Source organism: Onychostoma macrolepis, chromosome 09 (assembly GCF_012432095.1).
Source record: "Onychostoma macrolepis isolate SWU-2019 chromosome 09, ASM1243209v1, whole genome shotgun sequence".
NCBI classification, from domain to species: domain Eukaryota; kingdom Metazoa; phylum Chordata; class Actinopteri; order Cypriniformes; family Cyprinidae; genus Onychostoma; species Onychostoma macrolepis.
This window is the reverse complement of record NC_081163.1, coordinates 6,312,521-6,338,291: the sequence shown is the minus strand read 5'-3', so window position 1 is coordinate 6,338,291 and position 25,771 is coordinate 6,312,521. Positions and strand designations below refer to the sequence as shown.

Genomic DNA, 25,771 nt, shown 5'->3' with positions numbered 1-25,771 from the left:
GTATTGTTCCTTGTTAGAGTGTTTTCATTTCAACATTCACTATTAGCTACTAATAGGCTATATTTTTACATTTTAAAGTTTCTTCTTTTAACATTAGCAAACTATGAAATAACTTTAATGATCAATATAGTAAATAATATTAATATTTTTATTCATTTACAAAGTATGGTTCAGTACTGTTGCTGCTTTTTTTTTTTTAAATAGTAAAGCACTTCAGTATCCATTTTGAAAACTATCGGTTGATTAATCGGTATCGGCCAGTTTGGTCCAACCTAGCTATCGGTATCGGTAAAATCCACTATCGGTCGACCTCTAATGTGAACACTATGAATGGCTGTGAACACTATAAATTGGGGCAATTGCAACATCGCAAGGACAGTCTGGTGCTTCTGATTCACAGCCTGTAAGTACATTTCGATATTTAAAGAATTTGCTACTGACTATTCAAACGTGAGTTTTGAGCAGTGTAAAGTTGTGCTTGCTGTTTGTTGTTTCTCTGATCACATGCAAAAAACATAGGGTGAACGTACTTTACCACAACACAATTTATCAACCATCAGCTCATGTTTCTCCTTGTTTACCTTCATGAAGCACGTGTAACAAGTAGCTGCTCCAGTTCTGAGTGGGCTGTGACGAAGGCGGAGAGCTTTAGCAAGAAGCCCACCTTAAGTCTGTTTGTTCTGCATTTCCACATTTGTGGCATAAAAGGGTCCAGAAGGGTTTTTGATTGAGCCTACGATGAGCTCATGAAATCTGGATCCCATCTGACAACCAAAGCCCCTCCAGTTGCATCTAATCTGGGCAGAAGCAAACGTCTACGGCGTGACAACAATGATCGCAGATGTGTATGGCTCTGACCCTTTAGCAGCTGGACTAATGTTCAGAATGGTTGACCCAGGCCATCTCCTCTCGCAGCAGGAAGGATGAACCTTCACTCGTAACACCAACATGTTTGGCTTGTTTAACAGCCTGGCCGTTTCCTTTCCCAGCGCTATGGGCGAGCGTTAATGAAGTTTCGCTGTAGAACAACAGAAGCAATTCAGGATGGAGGGGCGACGCAGCCAGCCTGCCTCTTTCCAAAGCTCTTCCTACGCGCACCACTCAGCTCCATGGCAACTCGCAGCGAGAGGGCCGGCGTGTTACAATACGGGACTCTCACTTCCTGTCATAAAAGCCTCAGCGCTCTTTTTTTGCGTGATCCTTTGTGAAACAATAACAGCCCTGTTTTGGTTTCCACACATATCGCTCAGGGTCACATCTCATCTGAACCTCCACCGCGAGGAGGTGAGAAAACGACAGTGGAAAGATAACCTTTACTCCACAACGGTTAGAAGCGAAAATGAGAAACTCGCTTTCAAAAGCTCCCAGCAGGCCTAAAAGAGGGTCTCAGAAGGCACTTTGACATGACTCGTGTCAACTTGCTCAATGAGTCGGACTCTATGGAGCGAAGTCCTCAAAGGACTTTGACACTGACCTTTTGAAATGCAGCCGATAATAATAGGACAATTCAAATTGTGTATTCAGTCTGGCTTTACAATGACGGGTTAAGGCCTGCAACTATAGGTTTGTGATATTCAAGCAATTTTGCATTGCCAATAATTAATAATTGTAGAAATGTAGGTCTATTTAAAAACCCAGCAAACTGTATCAAAAGGGTCATATAACTATGCTAAAAATAACATTATTTTGTCTATTTGGTGTAATGCAAAGTGTTTACGTGGTTTAAGTTTCAAAAAACACATTATTTTCTGCATACCATACATTATTGTTGTTCCTCTCTTTTACAAAGCTCATAGTCCTGAAAAGCATGGTGTGCTCTGATTGGTCAGCTATCCAGTGCGTTGTGATTGGCCAAATACCTCAAGCATGTGACTGAAATGTTACGCCCCTTACCATATTTGGAAACACACAATGTCTCCACGACACTGAAGTTATGAAAATCTAAACAAATACAACACAGTGACGTAGATTTGTGGGGCTGCTTTAGGAAGGCGTGGACGAGTCTTAACTTTTATAAAGAATATCTCTTTGGGTTTGAGACTTTAGTCTTTGCAACTTTACGGATCTTATAAATGCACAAACAGCTAACACTCCAAAGACAAAGGAAAACTTGAAATCACATCATATGACCACTTTAAGAGATCCTGGACGCCTCGATTTCCTTTTACTCATTCATATTTATCTTAATATTTTCAAATCCAGTGTTACGCAAAATTCGGATTTGAAGAACTTATGTGTAAATTTAGTGTGAAGTGTGAACATTTTAGCATGATTTTTCTAAAAACATTATGCATAAATAAGTAAATCAAGTTGCTTCAGTCCAGCAAGTGTTCAGCTTAAATACATTAGCCTACTAACAACATAAAAATAAATTAAAAATCAGTACAGATTTCACAACAAAAGAAACGTGAACCATGACCTAAAGGTGTGCATTCTTACAATTAGCTTATACTAAAATGCCTTTTACTTGCTAAAAGAAAAAAAAGAAAAAAATGGTTCAACAGGTTTCTCAGCAAAGTTTTGACCATGTTGATAATTCAGAGGCCTTAGAAACCTGTGCATCAAGACTTTATATATACTTTATAGGGTTAAACAAGGCTTTGTCAATTAAGCCAAGATTCAAAGTTCTGACAAACTAGTTGTCATGAATTTCAGTTCATTTTAACTGTACTGTACTTACATTTATATTCAAATTCAGGAATTTAATTGGAATTTAAAAGGCATTCTAAATTCATCCCTAGTGTCATCCAGTGACTGGTCAGTAAAGTTCACCTGTAACTTTAATTTGCAAACAATTGTATGTTGGGATATTTTACAAATCCCACAAAAAAAACACTTGAAGAGTGCAGAAAAATAACCTTTCTAAAAGTGGCACCCTGATGAGGAATCATGTGAACGGACCTTGAAATTGAGCCGTCGTTCAGAATCACATCTGCACTTCAGTCATTGGCTGGTCATCGCAGCAACTCTAAACAAGAGGGATCTGCTAGTTTATGACATTTCATAAGCTTTTATAAGAGCCACAGACCACCTCGGCCTCTCCTTAAGCCCTTACCCTCACTACAACAAAGCAGACTTCAAAAGGACAAAAAGAATGGCTGAGAGGTAAATTAAGATTTATTTTATTTTTTAGGAATTAATTGTACATAAAATTGCCCACATAAATGAGTAATGTTTATACAAGTGTGCTCGCTTTTGGGAAATTATCTCAGTTTTATTCAACTTCCTGAAAGCCAGCATCCGGAATATAATCATTAGCAAGCATACTATTAGCATTGCTCATACTTAGGGTTAGTGATTTAAACATACTACTATACCCAAGTATTAAACTTTGACATGTACTTCATTTCAAACTGTTAGGGCTATGAAAATATTGCACCAGTAAGAAAACACCACAGGAACAGCCTAACCACCCAAAAACAACCTAGCAACCACACAGCATCCCAAAAACCAAACGATCGTTCTTATATAAACACAGTAGCTTTGTGTTGGCAAGTTTTGCAAGGAAAAGCTTTGCTCACATGTTCTTTGGAAAATTAAAATAGAGTTAAAAATTAACACATTCAAAACAATTTCAAGTTCAATTCTGGCTCGCACCACGTCTCCATCCAGCCCCTCTCCCATCATTTCCAGTCTTTGCTCTGCTTTCGCTGAATTAAAGTGGCAGAGGCTCCCCGAAAATGCAAATGTAATGGCACTGTCACTACAGATTATATGACAAGCAAGAGATACCCATTACTTTCATCGCAGCGATGTTTTAATTATAAGTGCAGCTTTCTTAAATAGTCCCACCCCATACTGCGAGAGAACTAAAACCAGCAATTAGGAAGCCTGTGGATGACAGGTATAGTGCTGCTAAGAATGCAGGGGGGGAATTCATATGAAGGACCTCATGCATACAATTACAAGGTCAGAGCTACATTTCAAAGGAAATATTGAAATAAAATGTCACTGCTCTACTTTTATGCCTCTGACCTACTGCGCAAAGCACTTGGGTGTGTTGGTTTGGTTAAATATTAGGGCTAAATATAACAACGACAATTGTACAATCTCATAATTTTGTCTCAGACAGACTGACAAACTCAATAGTAAAATGGATTTCCATTGACTGTACACCTGTAATTCTGTCCAGATTTTGATCAAAATAAACTAGAAATTGAATTTAAATGTTGCCTGGATTAATACATGCTGTAAAAAAAAAAATGTTTTTAACTGTAGGATCATGATAGCTAATGCATTTAAACCTTATTAACCTTATTAAGATGTATTTAATAAATAGTACATTTTATATATTTTAAATATATGAAATCTAAACAATAGAACAAACTACAGTATGTCAAATCAATATTAATAATAATAATAATAATAATAATAATAATATCAATTTAACTGCACTGACACCAAGCTGAATAATGACACTAGCTGTTTGTAGCTGAATTGGAGTCATTTCATAATTACTAAACTTTGCAAAATTGACAGGTATTGAAATTAATTGAAACGACAGTAATCTAAATTGAGCTGAATAATGATGTATGAATATAAACTTGTATAAACCATTACTGTATCTTCTATAGAGCTGTTTTACAGCTGAAATTGAATTAGTCATAATGGATTAATTTTACAAAATGAACATGAACAAAATGGAATTTTACGGCTTTGAAACAATCTGTATTGTAACAGCGCTAAATAAAAGTAACTTCGCTTAACTGCATTTCAAACTCAATTGTTCTTTAAAGCCTCAGGGATGAATTTTCATACAGTACTGACATACAGTAGCCTGTTTATGACAGAAAAGGCATCGCTTTCACAAACGTTTAGGCTCATGGGCCTCTAATTAGAGTAATGATCACGGCTGTGCCACAAAAGTGAATGGCCATCAAACTGACGTGTTTCGTTGCGTGATTAATAGCCGCACGCTTACAGAGAAAAGCTTGTTTGTTTACAGTAAACTACACAAAAGGCAATGGCATCAGCGGCAGGCTGAATTGACACAGGCCAATGAGGGCATTCGCAGGACCTGCTTCTCAACTCATTCCCCAAAGCAAAGCATTTGAAGAACTAAAGCTTCTAGTAGTGCTGGCAGCTGGTCAATACCGTCGCTGCTGTGTGGGAGGGCCGTTCCTGCTCCTTCAGGCCTGGCCCTGTTTCCCACAATCCTGTTCTGCTTTGGGTAGGAGACTGCGACCTAGAGGTCACCTAACCCAGGAGCCCAAACATCAGAAGTTTGATTGCATGAGAGAAGAACAATGGTGTGCAAAGATGCTGAATCTATACGGTCCTTTCAGAAGAGTGCTGACGCTGTAATGAGCGCATTCATGCTTGAAATGCGTTCAGCCTGAATGGAGCAGAATCAGTATGAGGGAGGGACCCAAAGAAGATGGAAAACAAGTGAGCACAGTTAAAGATGAAGTGGGGCATTTTAAATAATACTGTTTTTAGCAAGTTACAAACAATCCCACCGTCTCCGAACAGTCACATTCAAAACTCATGGTCGAGTCAATGATTTTATGTCTGGTCCACACTGGTTCTTATTTAGCACTGTACTGTAAGTATATGACACAAAATTTACACTTCACGTTTTAAAGAAAACATGCATGGTTTGGAGTGCCAAAGATTAACAACATTAAAACCAAGATTTTTACATTTTTTGTGCAAAACAACGTGATGCTGAGTGTTTGGTTGCCAAGGTGTCGCTAAGAAGTTGCTGGGTTTTAGCATGTACTGTACGTTTCTAAAGGGTTCTGATTGTTGTATAGCATGTTTCTGAAGCAGTGGCACATAACTACAGTAAGGGTGTTCTAGGTGGTTGGCAAGATGTTACTAAGGTACAGTGAGTGGTTGTCGAAGCATCGCTAAGGTGTTCTGACATGTTTCTGTAAGTATACTAAGGAGTTCTGACTGTTTAATGGTTTGTTGCTAAAGCAGTGGCATGTTATTACAGCTAGGGCGTTCTGGATGGTTGCAAGGATGTTACTAAGGAATGGGGTAGGCGGGGGTTTCAAAGCATTGATATGTGGATGCTAAGGTGCTCTGACTGTTTTTGAGCAGGTTTTTAAATGTTGCTAAAGAGTTCTAAGCATTGCTAAGAAGTTCTGAGTGTTTTATAGCATGTTGCTAACTCAGTGGCATGTTAATACTCTTCGTGTGTTTTGAGTGGTTGCTAAGATGTTACTAAGGTACCTTAGAACATTTCTAAGGACTTCTGAGTATTTTATAGCATGTTTTAAAAGTGGTGGCAAGTTCGAGTGTTTTGGATGGTTGCTAGGATATTACTAAGGTGATGTGGGTGGTCATCAAGGCGTTGCTATGTGGTGTTAAGATGTTCTGACAGGTTTTGAGCAGGTTTCCGAGAGTTGCTAAGGAGCTTTGAATATATTATAATGTGCTGTTAAAGCAGTGGCATGTTAATACTGTTAGTGTGTTTTGGGTGGTTGCTAGGATGTTACTAAGGTACTGTGGGTGGTTGTTAAGCATTGTTATGTGGATGTTAAGATGTTTGGACTGAATTTTAACATGTCTCTCCACATTGCTAACGACTTCTGAGTAATTTATAGCATGTTTTAAAAGTGGTGACATGTTAATACTGTTTTGGATGGTTGCTAGGAAGTTGCTGTGGATGGTTGCCAAGCATTGTTATGTGGTTGTTAAGGTGTTCTGACTATTATAGCATATTTCTAAATGTCCGTAGTACAAACAGTGCAAGATGAGTTACATCAACATTCAATACTGTAATAATATTGTTCAAACCCCTCAGCATGAGCCAAAGTACTAGTAATGCTTAACTTAGCAAATTGCAACATATGTCTATCATTTCCAAACACTGTCACTCAACACCACCAAAGATTGACATCAATCTCAGATTTGGGATTTGAGAGACTGACATACTAACCATCCCTCCCTGTTCCCTGTGCGTGATCCGGTCTCTCTCTGTCCTGAGATTATCGTGCTGACCACTGTCACATCTGACGTCAGGCAGGATAAAAAGTGGGGGTCGATTGCACACAAAACAATGTAATAATCTTGGATGACGCTTTTACGTTAGTCCCTACATTTTTTTAATGCTGCATTATTTTGTTAGATTAATGTATCTCAAATCCTCAGAGCGCTTAAAACTATGGTGGATATGAAGGCATCAGGCATAAATTGGAACATTTCTTCTTGCATCATACAAGAGAACTAGATTTAAGGCAGAAACAACATTACAGTGGGACAAATGCAGAGATATTAGAACAACAAAATGAGGCAAAAGTCTATACACACTTTCTCATGATCTTAAAAACCTCAAAAAAGGCTTTTGTATAAATGTAAAATAAAATAAAAAATAAAAATGTTCCTATGTATTTTTATTTATATTTTTTTATTTATTTTAATAATTTAAATTTTATAAAATGGATACATCCACCTGAACAACAAGTGTCCAGCATATATGCAAACTCCTTCAATACGGTTTAAAAAGCATCCCAGAATGAACCTCAAAGTTAGTTAAGGCCCAGATTAAGCAGAACTGGATTCTAGTAATTCAAATATAAGAGCGATTTGATTTGTTTATAGTTTTTGGTGTTATTTCAACGTTCCAAGGACTTTATTATTATTTTAAATGTGGAAAAGAGCAGGTGAGTCCATACTTTTGTCTGGTAGTGATACTTCTGCATCCATTCTTTGGTTTTTGTGCTAAAGTGGATATTTTATGGGACACTGTTGGACCTTGTATCCTCAATAGGTACTAAACGGCATATAAAAGTCATAAGGAGCAACATGCCTCGGATTTTCATTCTCCTGTTGCAAACCTCTGGAAGAATATCAGGTCTGCTCTGTTCCACATACAAATGGTGGAAGTATGCCTTCAGAAGACATGAAATAAAAAGCATGCGTCATGCAGACCAGTTTTATGACACTTTTATGGTGCTTTTTGTCGTTTTTAAATCTTTACAGCTCCAGGTCACCATTCACTTTCATTGCATAGAATGGAATGGAACAGTGTCAATATTGTTCTAAACATCTCTTTTAGATGAAAAAAAAAGTTTGGAATGACATGAAGATGAATAAACAACACATTTTGGTTTGGATTAGACTAAAGGTAAACCTTGGGAAACCATTTAAGTAGTAAGCGCTTTATATTTGTAAAGCAAATCACAGAAGCAAATGACTCCCAGCATTCAGAGCAGTGCACATGAGACTGTAAGCGCTTGCGGCGGTCGGCTGGCTGTTCTCCCTCCTCAGGTGGTCCAGTCTTCATCACATTTAATTAGATGTGCTGCTTGGGATTCTGACGGGAAAGAGTGTTCTCCAAGTGAGAAGTTCATTAATGCCATCACATCTGAGCGGGTCGGACTCAGTCTCTGTATAGGACGGCTTCTAATTAAAGCTGATTTGTGAATCAAATGAGACTCGAGATCCCAACTTCCAAGCGACACTTCTGACACGAACGTTAATCGGACCCTCCGAGATCTCTGCATGGTTCGAAGGAAAAGAGCATACTTGTGCTTAATGAGTGTTAAAATATATTTTCTTTGCATTTATATGGTGATACAGGGAAAAGAAAGCAAAGCAAAGTCTGGCTCTGTTTCGAAACCTATAAAGTAAACAAAAACAGTGCATATACATGAAAAAAAATAAATAGTATAAATAAATAATAAATAATCAGTATATAAATATATTTATAAAACAGTTCTTTCTGGTCCCCAAATCTGATTGGCTGATAAGAGTGCGATATTACAGTGAGATCAGAACTCCAACAGCCGTTTCACAGTTTGTAATCGTATCACGCAGCTTGCGGTACTTCTTATAGCGAGTGCCTTGGCGGATGCCCAAAACCAGTATCATTTTATAAATATTACTGTTTTTGTGTCACGGAATGTAGATTTAAGAGGTTTTCAGGCGAGAATGCACATGTTTATAGTTCAAATATGTAATTTGTTAATAAAGATAACGTCTATTTGAAAATTTGCTTCAACGTTTTCAGACATGTGAGCCATTCTGCGCTCATGAAGCTGCCCGAGAGCGCCTCACCTCACCAGATCTTCTGGAATTTACGGCTGGCTAAGATGTCTCTGTAGTGGTTAAACATGACATGTAATTCATTTTGGGTAAATCTAATGGGCAGTCTTTGGTCTCATTAATCTATTATTTGTTCCAGAGAAGACAGTTTTGGCAAAATCTCATGTTCATACAAATTCAATGCTGTATATCAGAGCGCTGCCTTTGTACTTTTGACTGATTTGCCTAGCAAATTTTTTGATGGCTGTTGTTGTCGTTTATTAAATGTTTTTATTCAAAGATTTTATAGAAAAAACAATATTTAATAATAGTTTTTAGCATTGTGAAACCGTGCGTGTTCGTGGCAGTGATTTTGGTTACATTGTTCCATCGTTAGATGGCGACAAGAGACTGTTTTTATGAGTGAGTCGGCAGTAAAGACTTTTACTTTGAAAAATAAACACTATAAATGGAAGTTATTTTCAGGTTTCAACAACAGCTTGACACAGCGAAGAAATGCACTAAGCAGCAAAATCACCCTTAACAGATGAAAGGATGTTAAGGTTACGACAAAGATAACGTTTTCCTCAGCAGATATTCAAACTAATGTTTATTGTGATATGAGATTGATCTGAAGAATGATTGCTGTATCAGATGCAGGTAATCACACTTGCTCAGTCCACCTCTCTCTAACAATATGTACTATACAAAATACACTGCTTTTTCTACAGTAATACAGTAAGCTTTCATGAAGCAACTCAATGTTCCTTTGTTACTAGTTCTAAAGTGACGTTTTGGAATTAGTAACGGAGGCTTGGGCTCAGCTGTTCAACTGTCAAACTTTGATTTGAATCTGTGTCGGAAGGAAGTAGTTTGCACAAAAGAGGGCTTTTAAAAGACACTCTGTTGTTATTTTGTTTATGTACTTACACACTCGTGCCGTCGAACTGTTACTATAAACGTAATATCACACAAGTAGATGTGAGATATGGCTGTATATCGGCACACTGTGATTACCTATAGCCGATATACAGCCATATCTCATGTCTACTCGTGTAACATTTTTAAATTGTACTTACATTTTTGCTTATATATATAAATAAATTAATGATTAAGTAAATAAAATTAACCCTGTGCTGTTGCTGCATGCATTAAAATGTTGGGTTGCATAATGAACTTGTTGAAAGCATGACTACTAGGATGTTGAATGGATTCAAGCACGCGGCCTTCCAAAGCCAGAATAAAAATTCTGTTTATGTTAAATAAACCTGCTCCTGATCTTAGTTTAATCTTGTGGACCTTTAGCTATGATGACAACTGTGAGATGATTGATGTAGCAATCCAGGATTGTGTAAAATTGTCAACAATTACATCCTGCTCAATAATCCACGTATGAAGAACAAGGCCTTGGTTAAAAAGCAACTGTTTTGCTGACGCTGGTAAAGTTGTTTGTTGTTTGTTTTGAGGATAACGATGGTCAGGGATTAATATTCCATAATCCAGTAAGAGATGGATGAGCCAGTCAGAGGTTTGAGAGCGCACAGAGACTCTGTGTCCAGACCCCGGACTGACCTCATCACAGCATATTACACGCAGGCACAGCAGAGCAGAGCCAGGCCACCGACGTCACTGCTTCTGATTGGGGTTATGTTACTGCTCACTAGGCCACGACCCCACAGGCCCGAACCATGCCATCACTCATTCAAAAGCTCTGCCCGGTTTGGCTCACACAACAGCCAGCCAGGCAGAATAAGTCTTGATTTTGTAATGAGTTGACTTATGAGTAAAGTTGGGGTAAAAAAAAATAATAATAATGTGTAGGAAAAAAAAAAGTCCTAAACTAAAAGTTCTGAAATAATATAAAAACAAAAATCTTGAAACTCATACTTTTTTTTTTACGACTCACTCTATTAATCAGTCAGAGCAAGTTATTATTTTCACATCCAACTTTAAAATGAGCTAAGAGTGTGTGTGTATATATATATATATATATATATATATATTTTTTTTTTTTAATGGCCAATCATTTCGCTAGATAGGGCCCTTATTCCTCAGAAAACGGTTCTTTTTTATATTTTTAGATTGGTCATCACACTAAGAAAAAAATGGTTATTTTAAGAACTGTTGACTGAAAGGATCTTTGGGCAACCAAAAATGGTTCTTCTATGGCATCACTGTAAAAAACCTAATTTGGAACCTTTATATAAAGTAGACCTCAAACCGCTCTGCATTCAAAGTTAAACTTTGCCCTCTGGCTCTCAATGCCACTGGTAGGATCATGGGATTAACAGGTTTAGTCTTGTTAACAGTGTTGTGCTCCAATACACCGCTCATCTGCCTGATTGCCAGAGTTGGCAATCTCTTCAAATTTAGCTCACCTTAGTGTAAGCTGTAAGTGACACCATGGCACTGATCTTTGGCTCTTCGCCTAATGACTCACTGTTTACTTCAATCCTATACGAGTAAAGCTCACAGCCGTGCCACCTCACCTCTTCCAGAAGGATTTGCTGAGCTCTTTAAAGCTGGACAAAGATTTATTTTCCTTTCCCCTTGGCCTGCTGATCAAATACACAGTTAGTTAACCAGAGCTGGTTCAGAAGTGACCTTTGTTTTGTTCAATAACCTAGTGACCTAGATAGGCAGCTGACTTCTTAGGTTGCATTCAAAACAGAACATCATACACGATTGATTTAAAACGCTCATCACAGGCAGCAACTTATAACACAAAGCATCTCTATTCACTACTGATTCCAACAGAATTTGCTATGTTAAAGACATAATACTCCAATTAGCACACACAAATATTCAAATAGTCCATTTTTAATTAGTAAATCTTAGGAAGTGGTAACTGTGCATTGACTTTGCCCTTACTGTCCTCTCTCCCGCTGCCTTAATCAGCACCAGACGACACTCTCTGATTCCTATAACTGTCCAGATTTAATATTGCTTGTGGTGGAGACTGTGGTGAAGTCTGGGTGTGGAACATTCCTGGACATTCCTGTTCCTTGAGGGGCATAAATCACCAGAGAACAGAACAGCACAACAGCCAAAATAAACAGTGTCAATAAACTGTTCAAATTTCAGATTTGACTGAGAATTCCTTTTTGGTCGGAGCCGTGGCACAGCAGATTGCACACATGCTCATGATTGGTCACTGGTGAAGCATATTTATCTGCAACATATGCAAATGATAAAAAGATTTAAATAAGTAAATTAAATAAGATTCAAACAATTTAAATAAGTAAAATAACAATGTAAAAAAAAAAAAAAAAAAAGGTTATTACTAAATGTTCATAAAAATATTATACAATTTTATACATTTAACAACTATTAGTGGTTTGCTTCAAGATACACAATAAAAAGTTGACTTTTTTTTTTATTTGAAAAAGATTTGTGTTATATATAGGAAATACAATTAGATGCATTATTTTAAAATGTAATTTATTCCTGTGATGCGAAGCTGAATTTTCAGCAGCCATTATTCTTAGTCTTCATTGTCACACGGTTCTTTTGAAATCATTCAAATATGCTGATTTCCTGCTCAATTTTCATTGGTACTCAATTATTAATAATGTTTTTATTATTTATCATTATTATTATTCATTTATTATTCATTATCAATGTCGTCTCTAACATTTTCTAATATTACATATTTTAAATATATATATATATATATATATATATATAAAATGCATATTTGTTGCATAAAAGTATTGAATTTCTTTTATTTACCTCTCATTTTTGATTGGTAGGGAGTCATGATTTTCATAAAATGCTAAACAGCAAAAAGAGTTCCCAAAATTGATAATAAGAAATGTTTCTTGAGGAGCAAATCAGAATATTAGAATGATGATAAACAATCATGTGACACTGGAGTAATGATGCTGAAAATTCCGATTTTTCATCACAGATAAAAATTACATTTCACAATATATTCAGTCAGAAATCTGTTATTCTCAATTGTAATAATCTTTAATATTAGCGCTGTTCGAATAAATGCTTGTATGAGCACTTTAGAAGGAAGCAGACATTTTAAGAACCGAACATCATAGAAAGCATCCCGTTCAAAATAAGAACTTTGTAGAGAGGCTTGCAAAGCCACAGAAACAGAGCTCCCTGGGTAAAGACAACAACAGTCATCCACCCCAGGGCCTCCCGGGGACAAAGAAGCCCAATGAAGCTGTCAGCTACAAATGAAAACTCGCTTAGAGGGGAGGAATGCGGGGGTGTTGCGCTGCCATACGGCCCACAGCTGTTCTCCGACACAGAGCCGGTCCATGACGCCACGCATGGAGGGAGAGAGATGGCCCGGGGGCCCTCGGGGGACGGAGGTGGATGATATTTTATATACATAGGCATTTGTAGCTATACACGGAAACAAAACTGTGTCTGCCCGCCCACATTTACTTACACCATTAAATACAAGACATGAACCGTGCTGAACCAGACAGGAGACTCTCAAACGCTGTACACGAGGAAAACATGTGGATGTAAACGGAGCTAATTACAACCCAAAGGCGCATGATGTAATTCAGAAGATTTCCTGAGACGTTACTGGCAAATTAATTTTCTAGTTTGGGTGTCTATAAATGCACCTCTTTCAGTCCTTTGTGTGTTTTATCTTTCTTGGACCGCTCCATAAATGCCCAAACAACCATTCTGAGGAACACAGCCGCAGAAATAGAAAAACACTAAATGTTTTCCTGGAACAAGTGCCAAAACAATACAATAAGATGTCTTTAAAGTCTACATAAAATCAAAATTGAGCCCGTCTATTTCCCTAATACTCCTAGTGATTATTCTGTGCGTTGTTATTTTAAATAAATTAAAAAAATAATAAATCTTCACAATCTTGTAGCAAAACTGAATAACTTACTCCACCTCTGCAACAACTTCCCTCTTATTTATTTAAATTCTTTTAACTATCTCCCTTCTGGTAACTTTCCACAATCCAATAAATTATGGATAGTTAAAAGTCAGAAAATAACTGAATATCCTGTTTTATTAGCAATTTTCTTTAATTATCCTGTTTTACTAGGCAAGTTCTTTGATTAGTTGTAAATTATTCAACTAAATAGTACAGCTACATTTAATTGCGCGTTAATTTTCCAATAAAAGTGTAATACTCTCAGCTCCTTTAAAACTATTTTACCATATTTAAATCCATTATTCAAAGACTGTATTAAAATCCATTATTTAAAGCCAGAATTCCACAGAATTTCCAGAAAATCAGCATAGAAATTGCTTAGAAGTCAGCAGATTCCATGATCAGTGACCCAGAACAAATTCAAATATTTAAAACATTGAAATATTCAGATATTCTAATAATCAAACTGAAAAGTTAATCTGTCAGATAAGACAAGCAACACATGTATGCACACCAGTGTTTTTGTATCATTTCTGCTAAATCTTTATTGCTACAACAAAATAAATCATATTTTGCATGCATGAATACATTCATGGTTATGAATGTGATGAAACATGCATCTTTTGAGTTGTTTAATGGGCTGCACGCAAAAAACAAGCATGCAGCATGACCAGTGTAGTCTGATTCACAGAAAAATGACTCTTAAGAGCCGGTTCTTAAAATGAATCATTCAAACTGGTCTGAATCAGTCTGACACTGAATCAATCAGAGCAGCTACAGAATCGACCGAATCCCTTACTGTACTGCATGTTATCATTATCATTTCAAAATCTCTGAATGCTAACAAAGAATCAAAACACTAACAAACAAACATAGGCCAGCAGCTAAAATGAGTGTTACACATGCAGTTCACTTACTACTGCTGAATCTGCTGAGTTGAAACACTGTGAGTGAAGTCTACAGCAGCAGAAAAGACGATGGCTGGTGCATCTACCGCAGACCTGTGGCACTAATGAGCCTGTTCTTCCACTCCAGCCGTCCCTCTGCAGCAGGAAACAGCTCTATCAGCAGCACCATTTCCCCTGCCTCTGTTTACTTATGCCTTCCTCGACATCCTCATCGGACCCTCTTTATAATGTTTGAACAGTCAATGACATAAAGCGGGTTTGAAGGCACCTCCTAAGGAAACTGGTTTCAGATAGACTTCCAAAGCACCATAATGTCATGTCTAATGACCAGTCCCACACAAAGTCTGCACCAGTAAAAACTCTACAGATGACAAAAAAATCTGCACATGATGCCTGTTGCTTCTTCATTCATTAACCTAAATAATACGGCTAAATTTAATCATAAAAGCATAGTGTAAAAACGGCAATAAAAATTTAGTACTCTCAGAGCCTTTAAAATACTTTTTTACCAAATTTGTATTAATCGTTCCATTTTTATCTTCAATCCATTATTATTTATATCTAGAATTCCACAGACTTCCTAGAAAATCAGCATGGTAAATGTTGAAAAGTCAGAAGATTCCATGATCAGTGATGTAGAATTAATTAAAATTTTCAAACTAACCCAAAAGATAAAAAATTTAAAAATATACTAAAAATTCAAATTATTCAAATTGTCGCAAGACAATTCATAACTATTTTATGGTTTTGAAAATTCAAATGTATATGAAATTGTAAAGCTTCATGTGTACTTTTAAAAACACGTTTTTATTCAAAGTAGATGATTTGTTAGAATAACTTGAATAGATAAAATATTTCACATTTTTCTCAAGTTTTGCCAAAAAGTCAGTGTAGAAAATGCTGAAAAATTTCTTGACAAGTGACCTAGAATAAATTAAAATATTCAAAATATAAAATATTTTTTAAAAGTCAAAATTTCAAAGCATTCCAAAAAATATTTAACTTTGTTACTATTTTACATTTTTGAAATTTGTGGCAAATTCTTACAATTATGTGCAGCTTCATGTTTACGGTTTTCATTAGAAACAGCCGACTCATTACTATCATCTGAATAGCTCTCATTTTCATAGGAAAATCTTTGCAGAAAATGCTGAAAAAAATAAGCAGATTTTATGATCAGTGACCTAGACTAAATAAAAAAACAAATTTAAATATACATATTTTAAATAGCCAAAAATTCTAAATATTCAACAGTCTCATGACAATTCATATATATTTCATGATTTTGCAAATTGGTAACAAATGCCTATGAATTTGTACAGCTTCATTCACACATATTTTATACAAATTGTATGTCATACGAAATGGCCAAAACGTTAAAGACTGACATTTTGTGTTTTTTTTAAAGAACATTTATGAACCACCTTTGTTCAACTGCACATTTTGGATGCAAACATGCTTTGTCATCTTCTTTTCTTAATATACCTCCTGAAAAAGCAGCATTTTTCAGGGTACAGACACAGTCGGAGACTACGCCAGAAACCTTCCAAGAGAAACCGATACACAAAACACTGGTTGCTGAGAGGGACAAGCCACAATCCGCAGAGCCAGGTCTTTAATTGCAGGTCTTAGAATGATAAACACTAGCCAAGGGACATTTCTGTTATTGCTCTTGAGAAGCTGAACGCAACTGGAGTAATCACAGGTATATGTACTGCTGTATACGGTGCTATTTTAATCTGCTGATTGATGTGAGGTGGTGCAGCTCTCCTGGCACTGAGGAGCTTGAACCCGATAAGAGTTGTGATTTTTGAGCTCCTGTGGTCTTATCTACAGCAAAAATGAACAAGGAGGACTGCACCCTATCAGACTACAGATAAGTTTGTAACCCCCCCACCACCACAACCCAGCAGGAACACACAGCACTTTCTCTCTTAAAGCATGGACAGATGGGTCAGTTTTGACATCCATGTAGGAAGAGGAAGACCTCTCACGGACACGGTGACATGCTGTGAAATCTAGGAAACAATGTTAAGTCAAACGAATGGCTCCGTCCCAAAATTTAGTGAGCTACTCCCAACAACGGCAGCATCCTATCTGAAAAGGAAATAGCTACGACCAAGAGGAAATTCAAATACATATTAAAATAATCAAGTAATAAGAAACTAAAAATCAAATAATCATAATCAAATGGTCAAACAATCAAGTATCAATAAAATGAAATAATGGAGAAAAAAATACTGAAATAATAAAATATTAAAATCAAATTTTAAAATTGAAGATTAAAATCATCTGAAACAATTAGGGTAATAAAAAGACACAATTTTAAAGTATTTAAATAATTGAATAATCAATTATTAAAATAACCAAATAATCTAATATTAAACAAATAAAATCATATAATACTACAGCAAGTATTAAAAAAAAAAATCACATTCAAGTATTAAAATAATCATAATAAAACAGCTAAACGATCAAATATTAAAATGATCAAATAATCAAATATTAAAATAATCAAATTATGAAAATATTTTATTGCTTGATATTAAAATGTTATTTCAGTAATCAAATAATTGTGTATTAAAATAATCAAATTATCAAGTATTAAATTAACCAAATAATCAAATATTAAAATCAAATAACCAATTATTAAAATATTAACATTCATATTCAAATAGTCAAACAAATAAATATTTAAATAACTAAATAATCAACTATTAGAAACATCGATGAAAAATGTAAATACTTTAATGCTTGATTTTGGTAATCAGTAATCAAATAATAGAGTATTAAAATGATCAAATATTAAAATAATCAGATAATCAAGATCAAATCATCAAAATTTTATTTAAAAAATTCAAATAATGCAGTACTAAAATACTCAAAATACTCATTGACAGCATAGAAACCCAAAGTATGTACAAATGTCATCTTGGATGCAAAACGCAATGCATTACCTTCTCCACAAAGCAAGCATATGATGATGCCTTAAAACTGGGCAAACTGAAATCATCTTTGAACATAATTATCCTGCCTACCAATGTAAATGCTTTCTAAGTTTGAGCTGTCAAAGATGTCTGTGAATTAACACCACTCTGGTGTATAACAAGCATTATGCAAATAATTATGCAACATTTTCATAGACCTAGACCAAAAAAGTCTCTTCTTCTGATGCACAAAGCCAGCAAGAGCATAATTTATGAAATTAAAGAGGTCTCTAATGGCAGATTTCTATTTGTACGGCTCAATGAAGGTCACAAGTGCTTTCATCTGTCTGATGTGCGGTCTGGATAATCATTTGGAAAGGTCACACCAATCATAACTCTGTATAGGAAAAGACTGAGGTGCTGGAAAACATCAGGAAAAATCAGACACGTGTACGTTCTCGGATCTCGCTACTCGACACATCTCATTTGTCCTGTATGATGTCAGGACACAGGAAAATATTACATATTGTCGGTGCAATAGGGAAAAGTTATGCGCGGCTTAAAGCAAAAAAAACTAATCCTGATTCTGAACTTTTTTCTGGGGGTGGGGTGGGGCGGGGGGGCAAAGTTGGGGATGCGGCAGCAGTGCAAATAATAAAAAGATGCAAACAATTTAAATAAGTAAAATAACAATGTAAAAAAAAATTTTTATTACTAAATGTTCATAAAAATATTATACAATTTTATACATTTAACAACTATTAGTGGTTTGCTTCAAGATGCACAATAAAAAGTTGACTTTTTTATTTGAAAAAGATTTATGTTATATATAGGAAATACAATTAGATGCATTATTTTAAAATGTAATTTATTCCTGTGATGCAATGACTGTGGCAATTTTAACATTTGAAAGGATACTATGGCAAAGTTAGTGCTTTCCTTATTCAAACTGATTTTTTTTTTCATGAATATATGGTTGACCCGAAGAACGAAAGCTGTATCATACACATGGAAAATTATGAGCTATATCACCGCTTATCAACACTAGGGGTGTGACAATACACGATGAGACAAAATACAGATACTTGGTTCAATAGAAAGAGACATTTCAATACTATTTTTAAGAAATTTTCAATGACAAAATATTTGTCTTTTAATTACAAAACGTAAAACAATGCAGTTGTATTTCAAAATATTTGAACTAATCTAGGGCTGTAACTAATGATTATTTTGGTAATCAAGTAATCTACTGATTATTCTGACAATTGAGTAATTGATATTTTTTAGTAACACAAACAGACCCAAGTGAAAACCAGGCTTTAGTATGACTATTTATATATAAACTAATGATGAGGCAATAATAATTGGCTCAAATAAAATATCAAAACCAAGTAATTACATGGTTTTATTGAACAACACTGTTAAAATACATAATGTAATATGCCTATACATAATGCACTTAAGTTGGTTACGTTCATATTATGTATTATAACAAATGCCTGCAGAGGGTGCCAACGGCCTGGTGACGTTTCACTTTCCAGCGTGATTAAACAGTGTTTAAATCCATTAGGCTACATTTTAATATTTAGCCTCATGCAGAAACTTTTATTTTGAAATCGCGATGTATATGGCATATTTAGACATAGGTTGATGTATTCTCCTGTGTAAAGGTTTATAAATGATTTACATCACAAATCTTTTGAGATAATGCAGAGTGTTTTCCCAGATGAACGTTAATTCAAATTCACAGCATATACAGAGGAAGAGTTTAGCCCCTTTCACACATACAGACTTTCTGGTAAATTACCGGCAAGTTACCATTAAGAGATCTGTGAACAGGACCTTTTCAAAAATCCCGGTAAATATGTTCTGGGAGTCATATCACTGATCATATCATATAATTTACAAAGCTCCGCAGCTTTTTGTTGTGCTTCTCCATTCATCAGGGCTGCGATGTGCATCTCGTGTTTATAAGAGCAAAAAATTCTGATTGGCTGATAATGTTAGTTTGGTTGAGAGTGAAAGCTGTGCTCCTCTCATACCATTGGTAGGCGAACTCATGGACTTGAAAGTGATAATCAACAAGTTGATTACTCATTACTCAAACTTTACCGAACCAGAGCTCGTTTTCTGGCATTCAATAGATGAACCACTGACCAAGCACTCATGAATTTTACAAGAGTAGCCGGCTTTTTTTTTTTTTTTAAATACAGGCAGATGGGAAAAGTTTTGTTTTTTAAATGGTGTTGAACTTTACATATATTTAACTTGAAAAAATTTTGTCCACTGTAAAAAATGACTGTAATTTTAACAGTAAAAAACTGAAAATACTACAGTAAAAACCTGTTAAACGGTTAACGGTAAGTTCCCCTAATATATATGGTGAAAAACTGTAATAGACATTTTAGACAATTTTACGGTGAAATACCGTTTTTGGGAGTGAAAAAGAACGTAAAATTTACAGGGAAATACCGTAAATTGACGTTCCCAGAATTCCAAATTCAAATTTTGTTTGAATTTGATGTTTTTTCTTTGAAATAACCGTTTCTTCTTATCAGTTATGTCTATTAGGGTTGTGTTACATCTAATGTTGTTAAATTAATGTTTATTGCAAATTTCAATTTAATGAGTCTCACCATGATGGTGTTTAGTGTTTGTGTGAATGACACTGTGCCCTAACTATATATGTTATTATTTAAAAGCTGCTTGTGATGGGCTTTGGTTCATCATGTGACTTTCTCACCACCTGCATTTGGTGGTTATCAGTGTATTTCAAAAGGTACAAAACAGATTTCAGTACTTCAATAGGTCAACTCTGGGAGAAGAATTGTTGAATAAATTATGCTATTATAGTTTTCTTTGCACACAAAAAGTATTCTTGTAGCTTCGTAAAATTATGGTTGAACCCCTGATGTCACATGGACTATTTTACCGATGTCCTTGCTACGTTTCTGGACCTGGGAACATTGCAGTTGCATTGCTGTCTATACGGAGGGTCAGAGAGCTCTCGGATTTAATCAAAAACATCTTATTTTGTGTTCCGAAGATGAACGAAGGTGGAACGACTTGAGGGTGAGTAATTAATGACAGAATTTTCATTTTTGGGTGAACTATCCCTTTAATTACAGTAGTGTATATACCTTTTCCCATTCCTAGAATGGCCCAGACCTGAAATCTTACTGAACACCACTGGGATAAATTGAAAAGCGAGCCAGATCCCACAGCCTGATCTCACAGATGATGTATTGTTAAACATTTCATTTTCAAAAGCATGGCAAAAGGCAGGAATCCCTCCTTTTGCTGTCTAACAGCTTCCACTCTTCTGGGAAGGCCTGTAATGCTGGAACATGGAAGCAGGGATTTGTTCCTATTCAGACAGAAAAGCCTCAGTGAGGTCAGGCAGTGACGCTGAGCGACAAGGCCATTTCGTCCCAAATACAGCTCTCAATAAATACAAATCACTCACAAACTTTAAACATGTTTAGTGCAAATGATATACTATCAAAAAAGCTATGTTTGTTGAACATCCTCACATAACCCTGCATTCACAACATGAGCTCACCAGTGACAGTAAAGTAAATGTTTCTCACCAAATGTTATAACAGTAGATGAAGTAGAACAGTTGCAAGACCGTCGGCCAGGCCAAGTTTGGAAGGATTTTCTTTATAGCTAATCTGTGGATTAGCGCCTGGAAAGTTTCAATTCCATCAAGGAACCGGTGAGTGTTGTTTGCATTCCCTATTTGGCCAAAAGAGCACAACAGTAACCGCTCAACTCCCTCGATGCATTGCCAATGACGTAATCGAGTCTCCCTACACTCTAAAACACTTTAGAACTGTATATATTTGGATATTGTACAAATATATTGTGTTTCTTGTATTACTCTACTCATAGAATACAGTTTTATATAGTATTACATGGCAAATTCTGATTCAATCACAACATTTGCAATGCTTCATGGGATGTGTATAGTTTCTACAATAAAATGATTACTGTCTTATGACTTTTTACCTATTTTCAAGCAGTTTTTCTGCTTCAAATCAAATGTTGTGATTCGTCTCAGAGCATGTTGGTTTGGTTCAACACAGAACTTTTTATTGATCTCAATGGAGAAAATGTGCAAACTACTTCTAAACCCACGGCTGCTGAAAAGGGCTGGATCCCAAGGCTTTTTCTTTTCTACCTTAAACATCCAAGCCTCAGTCTCATTTGGTGTGCTCACTAGAGGTATTAAGGTACTAAAACTGCTTTGAAACAAAACGTATTGTGAAAAGAGCTGTACAAATCAAACTGACCTGACGTCCCATGCTACGTTTGCTGAAGGTAGCATGGGATTTCACCTTACTTCAACCCTTAATTGTCTTTATTCGGTGAGTCATCTGCACAAATATCACAGCATAAACACAAACACAAACACAAGAATATTACGTGCTTCTGGCATCACACAAGAGAAACTAAACAAGCCTCAGGACAGACAAAGAGTAAAAGAGAAATCTGTGTCAGATCAGTGTTTATATACCTCAGTCTGAATTTTCTTGAAAAGGAAATTTAAAAAACTATTTTTTTTTCCCCTCTGGGGTCCAATTAAAATTTAAAGTTTGTTTTTCCATCCAAAACAGTATTCATTCAGTTTTTCGTGGCTGTTTTACACCTTCTGCCTCGTCTTTAGAATTAAACGGGGGAAAAACAGACGATCTGTGCTTAAAAGTGTAGAAACAAACTCTGAAGATCAGACTGAAATCAAATAATATATTTTTTTTAAAACCTTGGTGTTTGTGTTTAGAAGTAATAGTATCAATCTTTGAAAGGAATTGAAATGGAATTCAATGAAATTCAGCAGAAGATACATCCATTTATCCATACATCTATCCATCCATACACCTGTCCATCCATCCATCTATCAATTTATCCACCCATTGTTACATCCATCCATCCATCCATCTATCCATCCTTCCTTACATCCATCCATTTATCATCCATATATCCATCCATCCTTACATCTATCTATCCATGTATCCATCCATTCTTACATTTATCCATCCATCAATCCATTTATCCATCCATCCTTACATTTATCATCCATCCATCTTCAAAGTTTGGCGACAAACCTTTCTACTTATGACAAACCTTAATGTGTTATATGAATTTCTTAAAATTTAAAATTAAATTCTACTCTTTACATTCAAATTTGAATTGCAATTCTACATTGTTTGCCACCTCAATACCATTTTTTGTTCATTTTCTCAATGAAAAAAAAAAAAATTCACTCTTTGTAGCTTGGTTTTACTAGAAAAGAAGCTTTTGAGTTCTTAAAGTTAAATTTGTCCTTAAAGCACATAGATGTGAGTTTTAAAAAGTTAACCCCTTTAAATAAACCATTTTAAACACGCTCACTCGCACAACTGAATCATGACCTTCCTGAACACAAAACACACTACCCACAAGCTCACAATTCACAGAGGAAATGGAAACAAACTGTGGTGGCCTGTGAAACAACCCTGCTTGTAAAAAAACAAGAGATGTTGAGGATTATTTAAAGAAAACATCTCGTCACATCTGGCTCCGGGACTTTGAAGCTGGTGCCTTTCCCACAAGTGTTGGTTAACTACACGGTCTTACAGCGGTGGGCCGGTCGGTTTGGCCAGCCGTCTGCCTCGTAATGGTGCGGCGTGCCTCATCAAGATTGGCCCGCTCGCTCTGGTCTCTGAAGCTTTAATCGAACTCGTCTGGGAGACAAACTAGCATACGTGCGCCTTCATGTGTGCTAGATGTGGCTATAAAACACATTTTAAATGGTGGCATGCACAGTCTACGTCAAAACGCCCTTAACTTTGCAATTAGCTGGTCTTTCCCACCAAATTCACATGTGGGCCAGACTCTGGGTTTTACGAATCCGTCTACGTAATTGTGAGTGATGCCATCTGAAAAAATGAGTGGAATGTGATAATGCCTTAATATGAAGAAATGACAAGCATGCCATCTACAGATGAAGACATCCATAAACACGGGATTAGCTTTGAGTGCCTATTCATAACAATGTCATATCGCATTTTGAAAAACTCATAAATGAATGAGAAACTTCCCTTTTGGCAAAGCGGAGCCTGGAGCATTTCTTAAATTCAATACAAAAGGCGGGACGTGGGTATATTTCACCCCGAATTGGATTAGCCGAATTGGATATTATGGAAAACGTAGAAATGAGACAACGACAGCATATAAATCTCATTACTCTCTCATCATTTCCATTGTTCTGAGGAGGTTTTGTTTAAACTAGTCCTCCCCTCTCGGGCTTCCGCCAGCACATCTATCTTTCCACAGCGGCGAATTTTCCAGAGCACTTGTTCGGTAATAACAATGACATTTTGGTGACCTTACAATACTAATTCTACACTTCACAGACCACAGACTAATATTCACACTGATTTACCCACAAAACCCCCTGAAAATCACCGCCTGATTACAGTTTTACACAAGTAATACAGGCCACTGCACACTTTAAACAAACACACTGGCCTCTAATATCACTGCTTGGGTAATTAGCTTCCTCTAAAGTCTTGACTCTGGCCCTGGAAGACATTGTTTAGGACTTTTTTCAGTTTTAATATTCTGAAAAGCACAACAAAGAAAAGTTACACTTCTAAACATAAAGGTTCTTTACTGGCATCAATGGTTCCATTAAAAACCATTAACATCCATGGAAACGTTCCACTGCACAAAAGGTTCTTTATAGTGGAAAAAGGTTCTTTATATTATTAAAATTCTTCAAACTAAGGAAAAATGGCACTGTTCACTAAAAGATTATTTGGGAAACCAAAATGTGTTTTTGTTTTTTGTTTTTTCAATTATGTAGCCCTGGGGGGGGGGCTATGACGTGAACTTAAGAAATATTTAAGATTGTCATGTTACTGATCAAATAATCAAATTAGTGACACTGATCATCTGAAATACTGCACAACACAACAAATTAGACCTGTTTTTCACTCCAGATTTTCAGTTCAGCTGTTATATTGATATTTACTTAAAAAATGCTAAATTAAATTAAATTTCAGTTGTCTCAAACTTTAAAACAGCACTGTAACCTTTTACATAATATCCATAAATTGAAATAATCAATCAAAAACTAAATTTTGTGGGTGAATTTTATGAAAACCATCAAAAAACAATTTAAAATTTCACACTAAAATTAAAAGAAATATTAGAAATATTAGAAAATGTGGCCTATTGTTATGAGCATTCGTTTTTTTGTTGTTGTTGTTGTTGTTTTTTGCATTTACATTTACATTTTTATGCAATTATGGACCAATTCTCATTGCCCTAAAGCAAAAATAAATAAATTAATTAATTTAAAATAAGAAAGAAAAAAAATAGACTTTAGAAATGTTAACCATATAATTGAGAAAGATGGTAATTTCAAAACTCAAACGTAAAACACATACTGTAATGACACTTTGGATGTAAAATGTGCTTACTTGTCATGCAAATGTTACAATACAAAAAAAGATCTTGTGAGATACAGTTCTGGTGAAATTGCTGCACTTAAGAACATCATGTCGCACTTGTGTCGTTTTTAGGAAAAGGAGTTCTTCGAGAAAATTATGAAATCTAACGGTCCTCAGGATAAATGTGATGCTGAACGCTACCCACAAACTTGTCATGAATTATTCAAAACCATCTGCTACCGAACTGGAGCTGAAAAAGGATCGAGGGATATTTTGGGTTTCAGTGCATCTGTGCGTGCAAAAGAGTCTAATTCCCTTTCCTTCAAGATTCTTCTGCATGAATGTACTGTAGGATTCACCTCCAGCAAGCATTACCTCTCCAAAAGGAAAGGAATGTAGGAGTGTAGGGCTCTCGGTAGGTTAGCTACAAGTAGTGAGCTCGAATCAACATGTGAAAGGCTAAAAATATTAGAAACCTACAATAGAAAATGTTTTCCACTCTATTTTATGTGCACTTATGTAAGAACTAGGCAAAATAGCTAAGAAAAAGACCCATAATTTAAATCAGACATCCACTGTATGCCAGTAGCTCCAAACCTTTTAACATAAGAACTAGTAAGAGTCCACGTTGTTCACCAAATAACCTCAAGAATG

General features: G+C 35.8%; 1 protein-coding gene across 3 annotated transcripts in view; it reads right to left on the bottom strand.

Moving 5' to 3' along the window:
- hdac4 (histone deacetylase 4) overlaps positions 1 to 25,771 on the bottom strand; it is a 255,008-nt gene that overhangs the window by 199,872 nt on the left and 29,365 nt on the right. The window contains exon 1 of one of the 3 annotated variants that reach the window (XM_058787011.1): positions 582 to 600. The exons of the other annotated variants lie outside the window; for them this stretch is intronic. The gene's annotated coding sequence lies outside the window, so the exon portion shown is untranslated. Of the gene's footprint in view, positions 1 to 581; positions 601 to 25,771 lie in introns of those variants that run through there. 3 annotated transcript variants of the gene reach the window in all.